This window comes from Sinohyriopsis cumingii, chromosome 7 (assembly GCF_028554795.1).
Source record: "Sinohyriopsis cumingii isolate HCF-2022 chromosome 7, ASM2855479v2, whole genome shotgun sequence".
Taxonomy (NCBI): domain Eukaryota; kingdom Metazoa; phylum Mollusca; class Bivalvia; order Unionida; family Unionidae; genus Sinohyriopsis; species Sinohyriopsis cumingii.
Window position 1 is genome coordinate 78,341,680 of NC_142967.1, and position 19,712 is coordinate 78,361,391.

General features: G+C 35.2%; 1 long non-coding RNA gene across 1 annotated transcript in view; it reads left to right on the forward strand.

The window, feature by feature from the left end:
* The window catches only part of LOC149795581 (uncharacterized), a 176,037-nt gene extending 174,943 nt beyond the window's left edge, over nt 1-1,094 (forward strand). Inside the window, exon 4 of the long non-coding RNA XR_016422127.1 lies at nt 947-1,094. This is a non-coding gene — a long non-coding RNA (uncharacterized LOC149795581). The remainder of the gene's footprint in view (nt 1-946) is intronic.
* Nucleotides 1,095-19,712: the final 18,618 nt, after the last annotated feature.

Sequence of the window (19,712 nt, forward strand, 5' to 3'; positions counted from 1 at the left end):
TTAATAAAATTTAATATTTTAGATACTGCGCAGGTCTTAACAGTTTTAATAGTTGAGATCATGTGTGGATCTTAAACTATTCTGAGATAGTGTGTAGGTCTTATAAAACCTTAACATTTGGGACAGTGTGTAGGTCTTATAAATCCTTAAGATTTGAGATATTGTGTACGTCTTATAAAACTTTAATATTTAAGATAGTTTGTAGGTTTTTAAAACCTTAATATTTGAGGTCGTGTTTAGGTCACATAAAAAATTAATATCTGAGATAGGTCTTATAAAACTTTAATATTTGAGATAGTGTGTAGGTCTTATAAATCCTTAAGATTTGAGATAGTGTGTAGGTGTTATAAAACCTTAATATCTGAGATCGTGTTTAGGTCACATAAAAAATTAATATTTGAGACAGGTCATAGAAAACTCTAATATTTGAGATAGTGTTTATGTTTTAATAAAATTTAATATTTGAGATATTGCGCAGGTCTTAACAACAGTTTTAATAGTTGAGATCATGCGTTGCTCTTATACTACTCTGAGATAGTGTGTAGTCTTATAAAGCGTTAATATTTGAGATAATGTGAAGGTCTTTAAAACTTTAATATTTGAGACAGTGTGTAGGACTTTTAAAACCTTAATATTTGAGATAGTGTTTAGGTCTTATAAATCTTTAATATCTGAGAGAGTGTTTAGGACGTTTAAAACCTTAATGTTTGAGATAGTGTGGACATCTTATAAAACCTTATAATTATAGAGAATAAGTAGGTCTTATAAAACTTTAATATTTGAGATAGTGTGTAGGGCTTATAAGTCCTTATGATTTGAGATAGTGTGTAGGCCTGATAAGTTCTTAATATTTGAGATAGTGTGTAGGTGTTATAAAACTTTAATATTTGAGATAGTGTTTACATCTTATAACGCTTTCATTAAACGCATCTGTGTCTGTTTGCAGACCTAGAATCCGAGCGGCGAGTGACAACGTTCTAGATGCGAGCAGAGGAAAGTTACCGCGAGATGCAAATGCTTGATCTTCATTGACAGATTCAGTGCAAAATAAAAATATAATCCAGTGTAAAACAAAATACAATTTTTCAATATCATTTTTGTTGCGCGATTCTTTGAGTCTAATATGGTATTTTCGCCTTACCTGAATATTATAGTTCTTTGACTTCATTTGCATAATGCTGTGGATATGTGCACACTATCAAGAAAGCTTTATTTATTACGTTTCCTCCCATTAGAGGTGGTTATTATTATTATTATTATTAATTGATTTTAAGTTACCGCTTGTTTATCACAATCTCTTTGCGCTCTTCTTGGAGAAAAGCTAAAACTTACAATGAAACCCCTGAGACAGTAAATATTGATCGAGATATCTTTTTAAATACATCGTTATTTTAAACATGATACTCTGATGATGATGAGGCTCTATTAAATTCATGAAAACATATTCGGCATGGATTCATGCATGAAATAAATAAAGAAGTTAAACTGTTTTTCAAATAGTTTTGCATGTCCATCCGATTATTGTTTCCTGAATATACTCTATATCTGCTCGTATTTTTATTTCTTAAATCGGGCATTTATCATGAGATGCCAAATAAAAGGGTAACTTTCCGTAAATAGATGACGCTGTGGTCATTTTCGTTCGGGTCAGTATATAGCAATTTTCCCCTGTCAGCCAATACAATTATTTATTTCAGAAAAAAAGCTAATAATAATAACAATAACAAATTGATAATAATACTAATACTAATAATAATAATAATAAAATTAATTTGATAAATGGAATGAACAGAATGTAATGTTATCATAATTATTCTTACATTTAAAATTTTGTTCACGTGCTTCTTTATTAGCAGATGTCGCTCTATACAAACATATAAAATATATTCGATACATCCATAAAAATCACGTTTCAAAGAATACATACTGATTGATTAAATCAACTAATGTAATGTGCAATACTAGAAAGCAGGCTGGACGGAATACCAAGATTAGTGTTTGGATTCAATTGTACTGATAAAAAGAAAGAAATCAAACAAATTCATCAGTTTCTATTAATTTCAATTTACCTATGCTGTTGATTCGCATTGCGATACACCGTTTTCATATACCTGGGCAAACCGTGCTCAAAATACCTGGGCAAACCGTGTTCATATACACGGTCACAGAGAGTACTCTTAATATAGACAAAATAATGAGATAAATAAATGGTTAGCATATCAATTAGGAGAATATATTTTATATTGAATTATTACTTAATCATGTTCGGTATCCAGTCGGATAATCTCTTATAAACAACGTTTCTATTAGTACAGTTATCGGAAATACTATTTAACACTGGTGTCAGTTACAGTACCACGTGTACTTAATTCGATAACCTGCTTGAATCAAAACAATGATACTGACTCATTTTTATGTTCATTTCGGATAGTTATAAGGTAATGAACTGTTGATAACTGTTGAAAAGAGTTGAGAATGATGAATTTCAGAATGTAATTCCTTTAGAGCCCCAAAATGAGTATATTCTCCATGCCAGTAGTCACAACATATGATTTATCATACCATGACATCAACCACAACATATGCCTTCTCACAGCGTGACAGGAGCTATAACATATTTCGTATCATACCATGTCAAGAATCACAACATATTCCTTCTCACGGCGTGACAGGAGCTATAACATAGTTCATATCATACCATGTCAAGAATCACAACATATGCCTTCTCACGACGTGACAGGAGCTATAATATATTTCGTATCATACCATGTCAAGAAACACAACATATTCCTTCTCACGGCGTGACAGGAGCTATAACATAGTTCATAACATACCATGTCAAGAATCACAAACATATGCGTTATCATACCATGAGAGGAGTCACAACATATGCCCTATCAATTCGTCATCCTGAAGGGAAAAATCAGACTCATTTTAAATAGATAATGGTAAATAAATATTGGAGCAAACGAATTCTTGCAAAGACAGAGTATTAATTCAATTATGGTGCCATGTTAGGAGACCTTAACCATCGGCATGTATCCTATTCATTATCTAACAATATTTCAAGGGTGAAGAAAACCTATTTGTAATAGTTATATAAGAATTCCCTTTTCCTAATAAACGAATCTGTGTCATCTTACCTGAAAAGCTTTGTAAGACTAAATTAATATGGCATTACATATTGATCACGTATTGATCCAAAAACATCGAACAGTCATGGAGAGATCGAGAGGGAGGAGAATAGTGACTATTTCTGAACAATATGGCAGATATATTGATAAGGAGGAAACAGAGACTAGGGTAAGATACAGATTTTTGTACCAGCAATAATTTTACGAATTTAATACCATTTTCCTCAAGACCCTTAAATTTGTTGTGCTTTTTTCAAATTTTGTACCGTGATATCAAACAAAAATATAAATGGTTGTTTCTGTTGCTTGATATTAAGCACTTAAAAATTGTATACTGTACACGGTCAGGGAAACATAAACAAAACGTACTGGATTCTTTAGATCTAATACTATGGGAACTGTGTGTGATTTAACGTAGCTTTAACAATTTTCCAGTCCTATCACTACGATGTCAGCAGTGTGGCAGTTTATATTGATGTCTAGCACTGAGTGATGTTTAGCACTGGGGCATCATGCCGCAGACTTGTAGCATGATGTCCCACCCAGTCACATTATCCTGACACCAGGCAAACCAGTCCTAAGACTAACATCTTCATGCTGAGCGCCACGCGAGGCAGCTGTTAGTACCATTTGTATGTATTTTGTATGACTCGGTTGGGGTCGAACCTTCTGCACACACACACACACACACACACACACACACACACACACACACGCACGCATAGATAGATAGATAGATAGAGATGTAGATAGGTAGGTAGGTAGGTAGGGATGTAGGTAGATAGATAGATAGATAGATGCATGCGATGGTCGTCCTAGAGTTATGCGTTGGTACGTCACTGTCTTTTGAATGTATATGTGTATTTTGTCAGTCTTCTTGCGATTCTGAAGCGGTTAAAGACGCGTGATAAAAGTCGAATCGAGCGGAGGGTTGTGGTCACGCTTGCACCCCTTGTGTTCATTTATATTACCGATAAGGTGATTTCATGTTGTCAGAGATTTCGCCATACTTGATTGATAAAACGTCCGGCTACTGTGCTATCTTACTAAGAGATTCATGCGTCGACTCAGTGTGTGTTGTGACTTACAGATGAGATGTGTCTGCTAGACGCTTGTCCGTTGTTTAAAAAAATTGTGTTGATTCGTGAGGTCTCACTGGACAGTGTATCTGGTGAACTTTCATCAAACAATGACCTATTGCAGAAATATGAGAATAATTTTAACACTGAAGATACAAATAAAATCAAACTAATGATTTTTGTAGAAAGCATTCGTGTGCGATTTTGGCTGCGGCAATCAGGTTAATTCCTTATACAACTGGTGGCTTTTATACTGAACCAACACTGCCACCAACCCCTAAATTTTACATTCATTTTTGACAAGAAATAGCTATTTTGAATATTTTCCTGTGACAAGGCATCTAAACGAATCAGTATGTGCCTTATGCATGAATAAAGTTAACTAGTACTATAACAAATTAGCATACTTTTCATCACCCCTCAACATCTCGATGTTTACATATTTACCTCTGTAGCAGACACACGTAAATACGTAGGCCAAGTCGGCAGGTCATTTGCAGCAAAAGTTACACATTTGATCTCCTATGCTAGTCTAACTGTGACATGCAGTAACGAAACAAGCCAACCCATTTTCAAGCCTAACTCAAAGTAAATGTAAACCACATTACATATTTAGCTTCTGTGTGAATTTATAAATGATATGCTTATGATAATTAGGTTCATTCCTTCTACCTTAAATATTAGGGAGGTGTCAAAATACGAAACTATCCATTGAGACCTTAAGAATTTATATGCAAGTCGGATTAGGGGAAACGCTTCTCAGTTTCAAAACGTTCGGCAATTCTGAACAAAATGCAACTTCAACATGTGTAAAATTCACAATTGTCTGTGTCCTATGATGCATCGGGGTTGTCGATGATCGAGATCCATGATATAGAGCAACAGCTATGAGACACATTCATACTTTCATTTTATTTTACACACTTAAACCTACAATTTCCTTATAACAAGTCAATGTCATTATTTTTCATAGCCAATATATCCTGTAGTGTTAGCGCCTGGTGATATATGTGATATCTCACAGTAAAACTAGTAATATTTATGAAATCTCAAAATGCAGTGAATAAAAGACGTAAAAGAAGCCAAGCTGATTCTACTGTAAAATAACTGCAAAATATGCATGCTAAATTCTTAACAAAATACGAACGAAGCATAGCATATTTAAAAGGACCAGAACTCTCTCACTGATTTCATGAAGAAGGTCAAATCTATACTAGAAAAGAGAAATCCGAGGCAGACTATAAGGGAGGCAATTCATCAAGTAACATAAAATGTATGGACCAATCTTTGTAACCTGAACCACATCAGCTGGGAAACGTAAACAATGAAATTCTATACCCAGATTCATCCCATCTATTGATAAAACAATATGGATGGATAATGTATTTTAAGAACTAAGAAGGTCACCTTTGCATCATTTTCACACTGGCCAGCACGTAATATTGCTGAAGCTGCGGCTGTTTAGAGAAATATGTTTTGCTAGTGATTGTAACCTGCGTAGATACAAATCTAAAGTAAACCGAAAATCATGCAAAGTAAAAAAGGGGAGGAAAAATAACACAATGTTAAAGGGACAGACATTTCACATAACTCACCAAAAACTCAAATGAAGCTGATGCAGATACACCTGTTCCTGTGAAAGCTCCACAACAATTGGTGCGGCTGCCTCCCAAGGAAATCTTTGACGTTGTCTTGGCTAGCAATATCACTTTGGCAGGTGTACTTCCATACACCTTGAGGCCTACAAGAAAATAAAACACTGAACGTCTTATATATAGGACATTATAACTTAAATTTCTGTAAATAAGATGAAAGTTATGTATTAAAATATTGCATAATGAGTAGATATGGATGTAAAAGCATTACATTAAGGCAATCATCATTAAATTAAGAAAATATACTAAGCATGTACTAAAAATATTCATAAACTGAATAAATATGTAAAATACTTCAATTAAACCACCTTGCATGAAACTTATAAGGCTTTTGTTGTTCATTAAAGAATGTCTCAGAAGCAATACCTAGTAACTCTAACAGTGTTGAGTTAACTCCCTTCTTCTACTGTAATTAAGTGCTATCAAATCTATAGGAAGTTTATGACAGATTCAAGACATGGAGGCAATAAGGAAACGATTTATGGCACAGTGAATGACATTTGAGAGGACTGAAAAAATGACACCGGTTCTTAAGGTCTCACTGGACAGTTTATCTGGTGAATTTTCATCCGACAATGACCTATTGCAGAAAAGTGAGAATAATTTTACACTGAAGATACAAATAAAAACAAACTAATGATTTTTTTCAGAAAGCATGCGTGTGAAATTCTGACTACGGCAATCAGGTTCATTCTTTATACAACTGGTGGCTTTTATACTAAACCAACACTGCCACCAACCCCTCTATTTTACATTCATTTTGACACGTAAACTAATCAGTATGTGCCTTATGCATGAATAGAGTTCATTAGTACTATAACAAATTAGAATACTTTATATCACCCCTCAACCATCTCGATTTTTTAGATATTTACCTCTGTAGCAGACATACAGAAATACGTAGGCCAAGTCGGCAGCTCATTTGCAGCCCAAGTTATGCATTTGATCTCCAATGCTAGTCTACCTGTGACATGCAGTAAAAACCCATTCTCAAGCCTAACTCAACGTAAATCGAAACCACGTTACAGATCGAGCTTCTGTGTGAACTTATAAATGCTAGGCTTATGATGATTAGGTTCATGCCTTCAACCGTAAAAATTAGGGAGGTGTCCAAATACGAAACTATCCAGTGAGACCTCAGTGGGCAGATTTCGCCATCTTGCACCGGATGCAAACAGAGACCTAGAAATATGCCCCAGCATATACGAGATTCCGTGTTAACAGAAGTCATCAACCATTTCTGGTATGCTGTCATCAGTCTTTCAACACAGTTGTGATACAAAACAGGCCTACAGCATTTTCTCAGTTTCTTAGTTATGGGTAGCAAATACCAAGGATCTGGACTTCCTCAAATTTCAGTATGCAGCACATTGTCATGGGGTACAGAAATTAAAATGCAACATAATGAAAATTTACTTATGTGGAATTAGTTTTTCGTATTTAAAGAGTGGATTTTCAAATCCATTTCTACAATATTTTAGGAGGAACTAAACTGTTACAAATGAATCTTGACAGGCTAATGCTACCTGTAACGTTTCAGATACTCAGACAGTTGTGTTACTGTACCTATTCCATTCAGGAACTTGTTCACCAGACATGGATATTATCATGAAAGTGGCGTCAGTGTTGCATAATTTGACTCTCTAAGGTGTACGAAACTTATTGTTTCGACTGGGAAGTTTGAGACTACATTCCATGTAAGAGTTTTCTGTTGCTGCTGATGAATTAACTTTGAAACTCAAATCCTTAAAAAACGATCCTTACCGCAAAAGGGTTTACTTATTGTTTTTACCAGGCAAGCAATTCCTTATGTCCTTATTCATCTACGGTGAAATTTCTGAACGTGCGTAAAACCATGGGTGTCTTTGTTTGTGGATATGTCTGACCACGCACTGTGGCTACTGCCCTCTTAGAACACCAGCTGATTGGGATATTAGGGCGGTGGTCTTCGGGCTGTTATACAAGACATATAACTGTGTCAGGACACTTGTTTCTGCAAGTACAAACATCGCGGTGTTGATAGGTGCATTTCCAGTGTATTTTAGTATCCCTGCATCTTGAACTATGCTTTTCACATGTGACTTTATCTAGGACATGTCTAAAAGGTATCATTCATGTTTTGCATGTGCAGTATGCTACATTCATGTCCTTTCTGTTTTATTTATCTATTTTGTTCACATAAATAACAAAATATATTGGGGGCAATTTCATGTCTGACGACATCGACTTCATTTCATTTTGTGGTGTTCAATTCATATTACCTCATTCTCTTGCTGCCAATTCTACACGTACCTATAGCTCCATATTTGCAGTAGTTACATTGTCCAGTGCAGCTCCTTAGCCAGTTGCACGCTTAGAGTTAATTTAGTTAGATAGATAGTTGTAGTTTGAATGCAGCTCCTTAAGGTTAAAATCTACTGTATATTCCTTATTCTATTTGTATCTTGTATTTTTGCTGTATGTTTGCAAGATCGTTTAGGTGCATTTGGTGATTGCGTTCCAAAGAATTGCTCCCAGTTTATGCCAAAGATATAAGATTATATCATTTATGTATCAAAAATAAAAATTTTAGCCTTCGTTTCCTTTAGTTGCATATTGTGTAAATGAATATTTCTAAAGATAATCCAGTTGATGATTCAATTAGAAAATTTGTGTAAGTTGAATACTTAGCAAGAGATAACAATACTATGAATAAAAATCGTCCACACACCATAGTGACAATGGACACGGATATGTATCTATTGCCAAATAAGGCTTTTACTGAATCAAAGGTAATTGTAAATCGATACCATTCCAACCTAGCAAATTGTGATGACAACGATGCATTATAATGCACAGGCCCAATATTTGAATGATGGGCTCAAGAAAATTTCCTTATATTTGTCTGAAACTAGTTCCATTATTGGATTAGTATCATATTTGAAATGTTTATGCAAACTCTGCAGCAACCAGTATGGTATGGCTTAATGATGGTGGGAATGGTAAGGCTGTCAATAAAAAATTTAAAACTCCTATGAAATGTAAGGGTTTGAACTAATATTTCATCTACGAGACTAGAGTACCTTATTTGTATTAACAACTGCTAATGTCTACCTTGTCTACCATCTTTTAATTGCATGGCTATTCATTCTACACTTATCTGCCACACCAACCCACCAATGCTTAGATCGTGGTCTATATTTTCTATGGATGTGTATTCTGTTTTTCATGCTAAATATAAATATAAAATCTTGTTCAGGTCCTAGTGTATTCTATAATGTTGTTATAAGTATCCAGGAATTTATTCGATGCTATCAATTCACAAGACTCGGCATGTTAACAATTTGTCGAAAGAAGTCTGCATGGTGGATGTTACCGTACCCTATTCGTTTTCAAGTTTGACCATGTGTGCGTCATACCAAAATTTCTCATGAGGAGTATAAAAAATTAATTATCTTACATTTTTTAATTATGGTATACTAAAGCTTGAAATGTGATCTTAGTCCTTACGATAGTAATTTCAGCAGTGTGGTTACACAAACGGTGTGACATAATGTCATAATGGAATGAATAAGCCCTGGAAAGAATCATATTTTTACCGAACCTTTGATCTGACACTAGGTTAGCCTTCATTATTCTAAGTTCTTTACTATGCAAAACGTTTTTATATTTATTTGCAAAATTAGTGGAAAGGATGCAATGTCATATCGAGTTGTGGTAAAATATATCATTATTATACACGCTAATTCTTATACGTGGCTACATTCGCGATATCAGGGCCTGTGCACCTTTCGGCTTTGGTCTTGTGGGGTTTCACTTTAGCACATGATAGACTATACATGGCGACCAGAATATATGTTAGAGGTAGAACCCGGGAAGAACCAGCGACCCACAGGAAGCTGCTGGCAAGCTTTCTTACATATTCACGTTTATCGAGCCTAGACACGAACTCACGCGGACAGAGGTGAGATGTATGAATGATCTTTAAAGGCGAGCGCTTAGACAACCCGGTGAGCTTAAAAGAAAGTTTGAACACAAAAATAAAAACAAAAACGAAATATTTATAACTTTGGATGTGGCTACAAATTTCAAACGTGCGACCTCTTGTTTGGCAGATGGGACACGCAGAATGAAAGAGTGATAAATGTGGGTCTGATCGGCCCTACGACTATTTTCTTTGACTGACGATTCGTGTATTTGTTCATGGTCACCAGTAAGCACGGGAAACCTTTACCAACAGTTCAAATCTGTGTGATTTTAATCTTGCCTAAATGTTACCTTCCGTATTATGCATATGTGGATAATTTGGAAGGAGGTTTAAATTACTACGTTTCATAGTACAATTGCGAATACTGAATAAAAGACAATATTATTTTCTTGAAATTCTTATAGATTTGGACAAACCGATAGTCTCTTCAGAGTTCAACGCTGACTGCGTTTGGTCTAGAGAGAGGTAGATCAAGGAAGACAACTTGTACTCAAGATGACTGCTACTTCAAGTCCTTTTTGGCATCTGGAGAAATAATACTTTTGCTTGACAAACTCACAGAAAGTCTGATCAACTCGTTCAATGATCACACAAAAATTAATAAGGAAGAGGGAATACATTGTACAAAAACATCACCAGTGATGACCCGAACGAGAATATTTAACTGAAGTTTATCAGAACGTCAATGGGAACTCATTTACATTTGTAAAAAGTTTACAATGAGTACAATTATGAGCTGTTAACAGATATAAGAGAACAAGTCTTGATTCGATAAGTACTTCAGACTCAAAGAAATATATCATTGATAAAAAAATATATAAAAAATTAAAATTACTGAGATTATAGTTAAAATCAGCTACCTTGTCGTGAAACGAGGCTCTTATTGTGGTTTTGATCCGAAGTTGAACCAGCATTCCCTCCATTCTTTTCACTGCTGACTTGCAGCTGGTGAAAACTACTAGCACCGTTTTTAACGAAGGAAACTTTATAACAAACTCATTGCAACCATCTACAGTTGGCTTAATATTCCAGAGAGGCTGGTACAAATTTTCGTCTGCATTTAGCTCACCATTCCTCCATCTCGATGTTACACGCTTTAACACCGGTTGAAAGGATTTATCCAATATCAAGTATGGTTCTCTGTAAATTTCTATCATTATTTCTTCGAAAACGACGATAATTTGTTTAATTACGATATAAGCGTTATACAGCTATGGATAGGAGATAAAGGAGAGAGGAGATAGGATACAGGTTTGATACATTATGATCAACAGCAGGTCTGTAAACAGCTATTCAAATTAGGGCCTTCATCTAAAATAACATAATCATGTTTCTCAATTACAAACTGTAAAAATGACGAATTTAAATCTAGAACAAATCTTCATCGTATCCTAGGTGGGAACCTATCTTTGGAACAGAATGCATAACTAAACAAAAATGTTTAATACTTAAACATTTTGAACCGTTTCGCAATTAAATGAGTTTTGACATCTTTATGTTTTTTATTGCTTTACTTTTGTCGGAATTCATTTGTGTTTAGTATGTATCCGACTCGGAATATTGATCCAGATATGATACATATTATACCATCGAATGATTTTATATAAGGTGCTCGCTCAAGAGCATGGTTAGACTGGTTTAAGAACGTAGCAAGTAATTAATATCTGGGTTGATACTATTTGCACTTATAACATGTTGGTTATTGAAATAATTAATCTTGGATGCATGCATATGTAATTCAAAGACAGTGCAAACTAATTTGACAAGATTTTTTGCGATAGATATTTTTATAGCGTGTATGGTCAACTGCATCTCTTACTCCCGGAATATGTATTCTTGATAACTATCAGAGTTCTGCCCCTCATCGAATGTCCTCGATAAATGTTCGCGTTTAAGGATGGTCTTTATATATCTACTCGTTTTGTTATCAGTTTACTATTAAATATTCAACACTTTATTACCCTCATTTCAGTGAAGCTTAAAGCTAAATATAATTGATGCACTACTGTATAAATAATGTTAATGTATTTGAAATGCATCCTTTAAAGTATACCTTGTTAGTATTCTACACTGTCTTGTGCGACCTTTCTTTCAAAAGTATATATAAAACTGCATTAGTCTGTAGATACGAGGGTTATTGTGTTAAGCAATAAGCTGTTTATTTGCAACAGGGTGTTGAATTCTACGCTGAGGTTGTGCACTAGTTTTTCTTCTTGGCAATAGTGGTAATAAATATAGTTAAAACGCCTTAAGCAATTAACATTTTAGATGACGTATGAGACATTTATCTTTGCCAAAAATTGTATGCACTAAGTAATCAAGCTTCACAATGAAAAGAGAATATGAATTTGGCTCCGGATGCACATATTGTTGCTGTAGCCCTTTTGTATTTTCTCGCTGTCCTGCCCGTTCATTATCTAAAATTTTGTAGATTCAAACCAAGATGTAAGTACTGCGGAGGTCAACAAAAAGGAGAATGCCACACAATTAAACAAAAATGTGTTAACTGTAAAGAAAATCATTATCCTAGATCGGCAGAATGCGGATTTGCAATAAAAGAGAAACAAATAGTGGACTTAATGAACGAAAAACACCTCACTTACCATTCTGCCAAAAACATTATTTGTAAAAACAACCCCAACACACCAAAATCTACCTCTGAAACAATCAATGAGCACCAAAACTCTCCACGCAGAATCAGAAGGGAAAAGATTGCACCACAAAACATACCCTCGAATCAGGAAACAAAAGAACCAAGAACTACAACCCACCATGTAACAAACCATGACCACCCTGATAACACTCCAGATACAAACAAAACTGTCACCCCAAATATCCCCAAACCTAACACACACCCCAACACAGAATTAATACAGGAAGTAATGAACCTACCAACAGGAACCCTAATGCAAGATCTCAGTAGCATAATGAGAACCTCAAAACCATTTTCACCATACTAGCTGACTGGACCACAAGACTAACAGATAAAGACAACGTCAAAAATGAATAGTACAAAAAATAATAAAATCACCATCTGGCAATGGAACTGCAATCTTTAAAAACCTATCAGAACTGCAGAACAAACTGAATAATACGGCCGTAAAACCAGACGTAATCTGCCTACAGGAAATCCTCATAACACAAGAACACAAACGCCTGCCCAAACTACAAGGCTATACCCAGGGAATCTTTAAAAACAGAACCATGGGGCAGAAAGGGGGTGGGCTAGCAATATTTTTAATAGATACACTAATCTACTATGAAGTAATAGAAGTACCCCCTAACCTAAACATCAATAATAGCATCGAAATAATGTCAGTAATGATAAATATAGGAACCGCAAACATTCAAATAATAAATGCATACGACCCAAGGGGTACCTTCTGCCCTAACAACCTAATCTCACTAAAGGCAATCACTAATAATAACAACAACAACAACAATCTAATGATCTGTGGCGACTTCAACGCACACAGTGAATTATGGGGAGGTAAAAAGAAAGATCAAAGAGGGAAAATGGTTGAAAAATGGATAACTGAGAACAATCTGGTCATCTTAAATGAGGGGTCGAACACTAGATTAAACCCTGAGGATGGCACTCTCTCAGCCATAGACCTAACCATCACTACCCCAAAATTGGCTCAAATCACAAATTGGTGGGTGGATCAGGAAGATACGTTAGGAAGTGACCATTTTCCCATCACAATCAATATTCAAACAAAAACTCAACACATTCCAAACGAAACCCCACCTAAATGGAGGTACCAACAGGCAGACTGGGACCAATTCCAATTATTACTAGCTAGAGTAAATCCAGATAACTTAGAAAGCCCAAGTATTGACATGTATTATGATAACATAACAGACACAATTATAGAAGCAGTAAACCGATGCATACCAAAGACAACTAATATCCAGAAAAAAAACCTGTACCATGGTGGACTAAACAGTGCACTATAGCACATAAAGACAAAAAAGGGCTTTAAATAAATATAAACGTACCAAAAGTTCTATCTACTTCCAGCAATATAAAGATAAAGAAAAAGCGCTAAAACAAACTATAAAAACTGCTAAAATTAATCTATGGCAAACCTTTTGCTCTAAACTGAGTCTAAAATCAAACTCAAAACAAATATGGGACAAGATAAAAGCCATAAAGGGGAAAGCAACTACCTCAGCCCCAAAAAATTAAAAATGCCATAACAAATAAAGATAAGGCAGACGTCCTAGCGAAGCATTTTTCGAACATGAGTAGCAACAATAATCACACCAGAAGCTTTCAAGAACACAAGAAACTAATGGAGGGAACCCAACCTCAAATGTTTCAAGACCAAGGAACAAAAGAATCTCACCTAAATAGAGACATCACAGTACATGAATGGAAGATAGCCCTACTATCCAAAAACGAAACATCCCCTGGTAAAGATCAGTTAGGTTACATTATCTACAAAAAAAACTACCTATCAATATAATAATAGCCATAATCAAACTCTTTAATAGGATATGGGATAAAGGCCAACTACCCGCCATAGTAATACCAATCCCCAAGCTAGGTAAAGATCCCAACAACATAAATTCGTACAGACCCATCTCCCTTACAAACAATATTTTCAAAATAATGAGGACAATAATCGCAAAAAGGTTAAAACACCACCTAGAAACCCATAACCTACTCTTCATAAATCAATGTGGCTTTCGGAACAAACGGTCCACCACTGACCAACTTCTCAGATTGGAAACAGACATCAAACTCGCTTTTAACGCACATAGGAAAACCGATCGCAACCTCATAGCGTTTTTTTTTTTGACCTTGAAAAAGCGTTCGACCTAGTATGGACCAATGGACTAATGGCCAAATTAAACCAATTTGGAATAACTGGACGCTTGTTCAACTGGATTGGCGATTTCCTCACAGGCCGGAAAATTACCACAAGAATAGGCAACACCCATTCGGAAGAATTTTCACTTGAAAATGGAACACCGCAAGGCAGTGTAATAAGTCCCTTACTATTTAACCTAAAGATAAACGACCTTGACCTCAATGTAGCCTCCGCAAAAATAAACTTGTCACAATTTGCAGATGATAGTAGCATATGGAGGAATGGAAATCCTGCCAATAACACGGTTGTTAAAGAAATCCAGCAGAGCCTAGACAACATAGGGAGATGGGCGGACAAAGGGGGTTTCAAAATATCTCATAAAAAAACTGTGGCAGTCATATTCACTCCCAAACGAAATAACAACCTAGTCTATCCAACCTTCTATATACAAAATCAATTAATCAAATACGTAACAATAGTAAAATTCCTAGGAATGTTCTTTGACAACCACCTCACATGGAAACAGAACATTGAACAACTCACCCAGAATTGTAACAAAGCTCTCAATTTACTCAGGAACATCACAGGGACTGACGTGGGATCCAACCAGGAAACCCTCCTCACGATATATAAAACCCTAATTAGATCAAAACTGGTTTACGGTTGTCAAGCATATAACTCGGCTAAGCAACCTGTACTACAAAAACTTGATACTATCCAGAGAAAAGCCTTACTATTATGCACAGGAACACTCCCCTCAACATCATTAGAAGAACTACAAACACTAACAGGAGAACTACCCTTAAAATTACGTAGGCAAGAACTGCTCCTCCGATACTCCATTCGATTAGACACCCACACAGACAAACATCCGACCAAAATAGCTATAAATAAGTGTAAAGTTGTCTTCAAACCCAAAATCATACCCATCACACCAAGTGGCAAAGTAATCCTTGAACTAAGAGAAAAGATACCTCTACTAAAAAAACAGGTAACAAACAATAAAGACCAGAACAAATCACCATGGTTACAAAAACCACCAAGGATTAACACTGACGCTACCAAATTAGGCAATAAAGAAGGACAAGAAAACTTACTAAAACCTGTACTGGTAAACGAAATCAACCAAAAATACCCGGACTATGTTAAAATATATACCGATGGATCAAAAACAAACAACCCACCAAGAACAGCAGCAGCAATAGTCATCCCTGAATTCAATATCCAAACGGGATCCAGATTACCTGACTATTGCTCCATTTACACCACTGAATTCTGGGCTATACTTGAATCACTACAATGGATCAAAGACAACCAAATACCTAAAGCATTCATTATAAGCGATTCCCTAAGCGTTATCAAATCGCAATACACACTCTAGGGAACAATTCCTCGACAGAGCATGCCAATTAATCGACGATATCACCACAGCACATCAATTAGTCGAGCTCATGTGGATACCGTCGCACATTGGAATCTCTGGCAACGAAACAGCAGACAAAGTTGCAAAAACCAAACTAGGAGATCAAAACTCTATCAAGCTTAACTATAGCTCTACAGAAGCAATAAGCTTCGCACAAACATATATAGACCAAACATGGCAAGATTTTTGGAACTCCTCCACAAAAGGTAAAAAGCACCATGAAACCCAAAAAAAACGTAGAGAGGAACATATAGATACCTAAGGGTACTTATTTAGAACAGAAAACCATAAACAGGATAATAACTGGAAAAACTAAACTAGCAAGCAGTTTTGAAAGGTTTATAGGACCCAAACCAGCAACCATTAACTGCTTTAACTGCCACACCCCCGAAGATCTACACCACGTATTCAATATATTCCCAAAATATCAACCCGCTCGGAAAATATTTATCAAAAACCAAAAAGAGATTGGATCACCACACACATATCCAGAGTTACTTATGGACTCTAATAAAAATAAACAATCAGCATATAAAAATATAAATCAATTCATAGACTCAGCAGGACTTCGGAACAAAATATAATTACTATCCCCACAAAACCAAAAGACTCAGTAACTAGCTAAATAAATTTAGAAGCCACCACATAAAAACCCATAACATATCATTCAATTTTATAAAAGTATTAATAAATAATTCAGTTACGAAGCACTTATAAAAAAACCTAAGGAAACCGCAAAATCGGATGTCCTAGATGTCCTTAACGAACCGAGTAATCAGCTAGAATTCCGGTCCTAAATGTCCTTAACGAACCGTGTAATCGGCTAGGACTCCGGTCTCTTGCTAAATAAAGTATAAATAACATTCAATCTCTAAAAGCAGTAATTAATAAATAACTTAAAGAGGTAATATCTAAAAACTTATAAATAACATAACGTAGGAAACACACCCTAAACACCTCTACTAGTAATACCATAATAACCTTGAAAATCTCTCTTCATACATGATTTCTACTAAGAACCTCTATAAACAGCATAGAACATCCCCCCTCCTTTATAACCTTTTGAAGAAGAAAAAAAATCGAAAGAAAAAAAATCGCAAGAAACACCAGGCAAATGCAACAAGAAACCAGCGATGTAAAGCAAGCAGGACCGTTCCCGAGATCTCCTTCCCACTAATGACAGCCAACCATTCAACTGTAAGGGACCTTTATGGACCCACAGACTGAGGCCAAACTATCAGGGTTCCTTGAATCCATAAAAGTCTGGGGGAAGTGGCACCATCCTCTTCCCCAGGAACAACTAGCAGGCTGCGGTGCAGTCAGAAAAAAGTGGCACATGCACAATTGTGCGCATGCCACTATGATTAAACTCAACAACAAAAATCTAAAAATGTGTCTTCGAAGAATATACATCGTTCGGCATAATTTGCACAACATATCTGATTTGAGTTTGTGTTTTGAGTGATGATCTAATTAAACATTGTTATATTTGTTCGTCAACTTACCCATTTCAGTTATTGAGCTGGTAACACATTTGATTTTGTATAGTTATATTGCAAAGAAATAAATCATTGTGAAAAAAAAGTTAATTTACGTGAAAGACTTACTGACCGTCCCTAGATAACAATGTCCATATCACTGTAACAGTTACGAGACAAACCTTTATGTACATGCGGGTATAATTAATAACAAAATGGACCTAGCTGCCTAGCTGCAGCAGTCACGACCGATTTCAATAAAAAAAGTTATCGCAAAACATGCTTTGTGTCTTCGAGAAATAAATATGTCACACTAATATTCATATTTTATTTTGTTTCTTTTTTGGCCGTTTTCCTAAGGAACAATTGGTTAAAATGAAGCGCTAAACTTGGCAACGCAGCAAAAACATAAACATTATTTCTTCGGAACAAATTTAACGTGAACCCAAAATTGTGTGCATATCAAAGAGGAAGTGAAATACGGAAACTAAAAATGATTCATGTAAAAATAATACATGGTTAGTACGTTACCACAGAAGAAGAATAAAAACACAATATAATGGAAATATTGTGGAATAAACGAAGGTAAAACTTGGAAATGAAATTCGTGTGGGTGGAATTTCTCATGTTCAAGAGCATTCTCACCCAAAATATATTTTATAGTTCCTGTAGGTATTGAAAGTTGAAAATTAAAAATACGTCAGTTCATTATTTTACTTGTTCTCGAAAAAAGCGCGGTAATGTTTTGACAATATATTCGAAGACGATTATGATTAAGTGGGAAGATTATTTGACTGAATATTGTAAAGTCCTTGTACGATGTGGTACATAATATTTTGAATTAACGACTATATTGTGATGTAAGAAAGTCGTATTCAATAATCAAATACCTATCACACGCTATTAATCAGGCCAAATGGTCGATACAACTAAATTTAAAAAAGAAATGCGTGCATTTTGTAAGCACGGACTTTCAGTGTCTACGCTGTTGCTTCTATTGTTTCTTGTAATGCGATTGAGATGAATTAAGCATCGATAATTGGTTTATATGTTGGCTTCAATTTCTTCAACTTACTATTTTATGCATGAAAATGAAATAAATGCATAAATCAGTTATTTAGTCCATTGTTCCCTTTATGGAGGTGGTTATCATTAGATTTAGACAATATTTCTTTTTCACAAATACACCTATATTATAATCTAATTAAATTGCAAGGTTGCATCGCTTTGAATTTATTTCAACTTCATATCGTGCAAACAAAATTTGATTCCATTCTTCACTCTTTCTGAATCGGTACTTGTAAACCTGCCCGTAGTTCGCTTCTTCCAATTTGTTTAAACCATCCTAAACTTTACAAAATGTGTGTATAAATGTAAAGGCAATTAATTCTTCCAGTCGTGACCCACAGTGGTCCATAAATTTCAAAACGTCTGTGATCCTACCTTAGGGCACATACGTGATATGCTGATTACACATTAAAAACTTAGAGTTACGAGTTTAAACATGCTGGGGCATCCTACCTCCACATTAGCAACTTGGGTGCAGATTTTGTTCCAAAAAGTGACATTTTTTTCTATGTTAAAGTATAATATTCATATTATTTATATAAAAAGTAAAATAATTATTGTTTTAGACATTTATCTATTTAATTTAGCAGTATTAGGGAGACTTCATTTGTTTATGAATTTGACAAGAGAGTAGCTGTTTAGTTTACCTTATGCCTGTCACCCATAAAATCAACTTATGCAAAAGTGATGCAATGTTGCTGCAGATACAGCAAAAAGCAAATTTGTTACATAGATACAATTTTTGCAATCTTTTCATTGCATCAAAATATTAATTGATACGACCAGCTGTCATTACATACAACTGTAGTACTCAAGAAAATAATAACTTTTTCTCTTCTTTTTTCGTGGGGATTTTGCTGACCATAAAAGATTCTTACCTGCAGTCAATAGTAATCAGCATTAAAGACCAAACAGAAACAAAATATTGAGTTCAGCCTCTTGACTTCGCGGAGCAAATCAGGGTTGATTCACAGGGTTCTGCAAAACGTATTTGCAATAAAATGTCCAGTAATTTCATTCAAATGAATTAAATCGTCAAAAATATATGCAACATGGCATGTGCTAAAATTTGTTTATGTCAGTTCCAA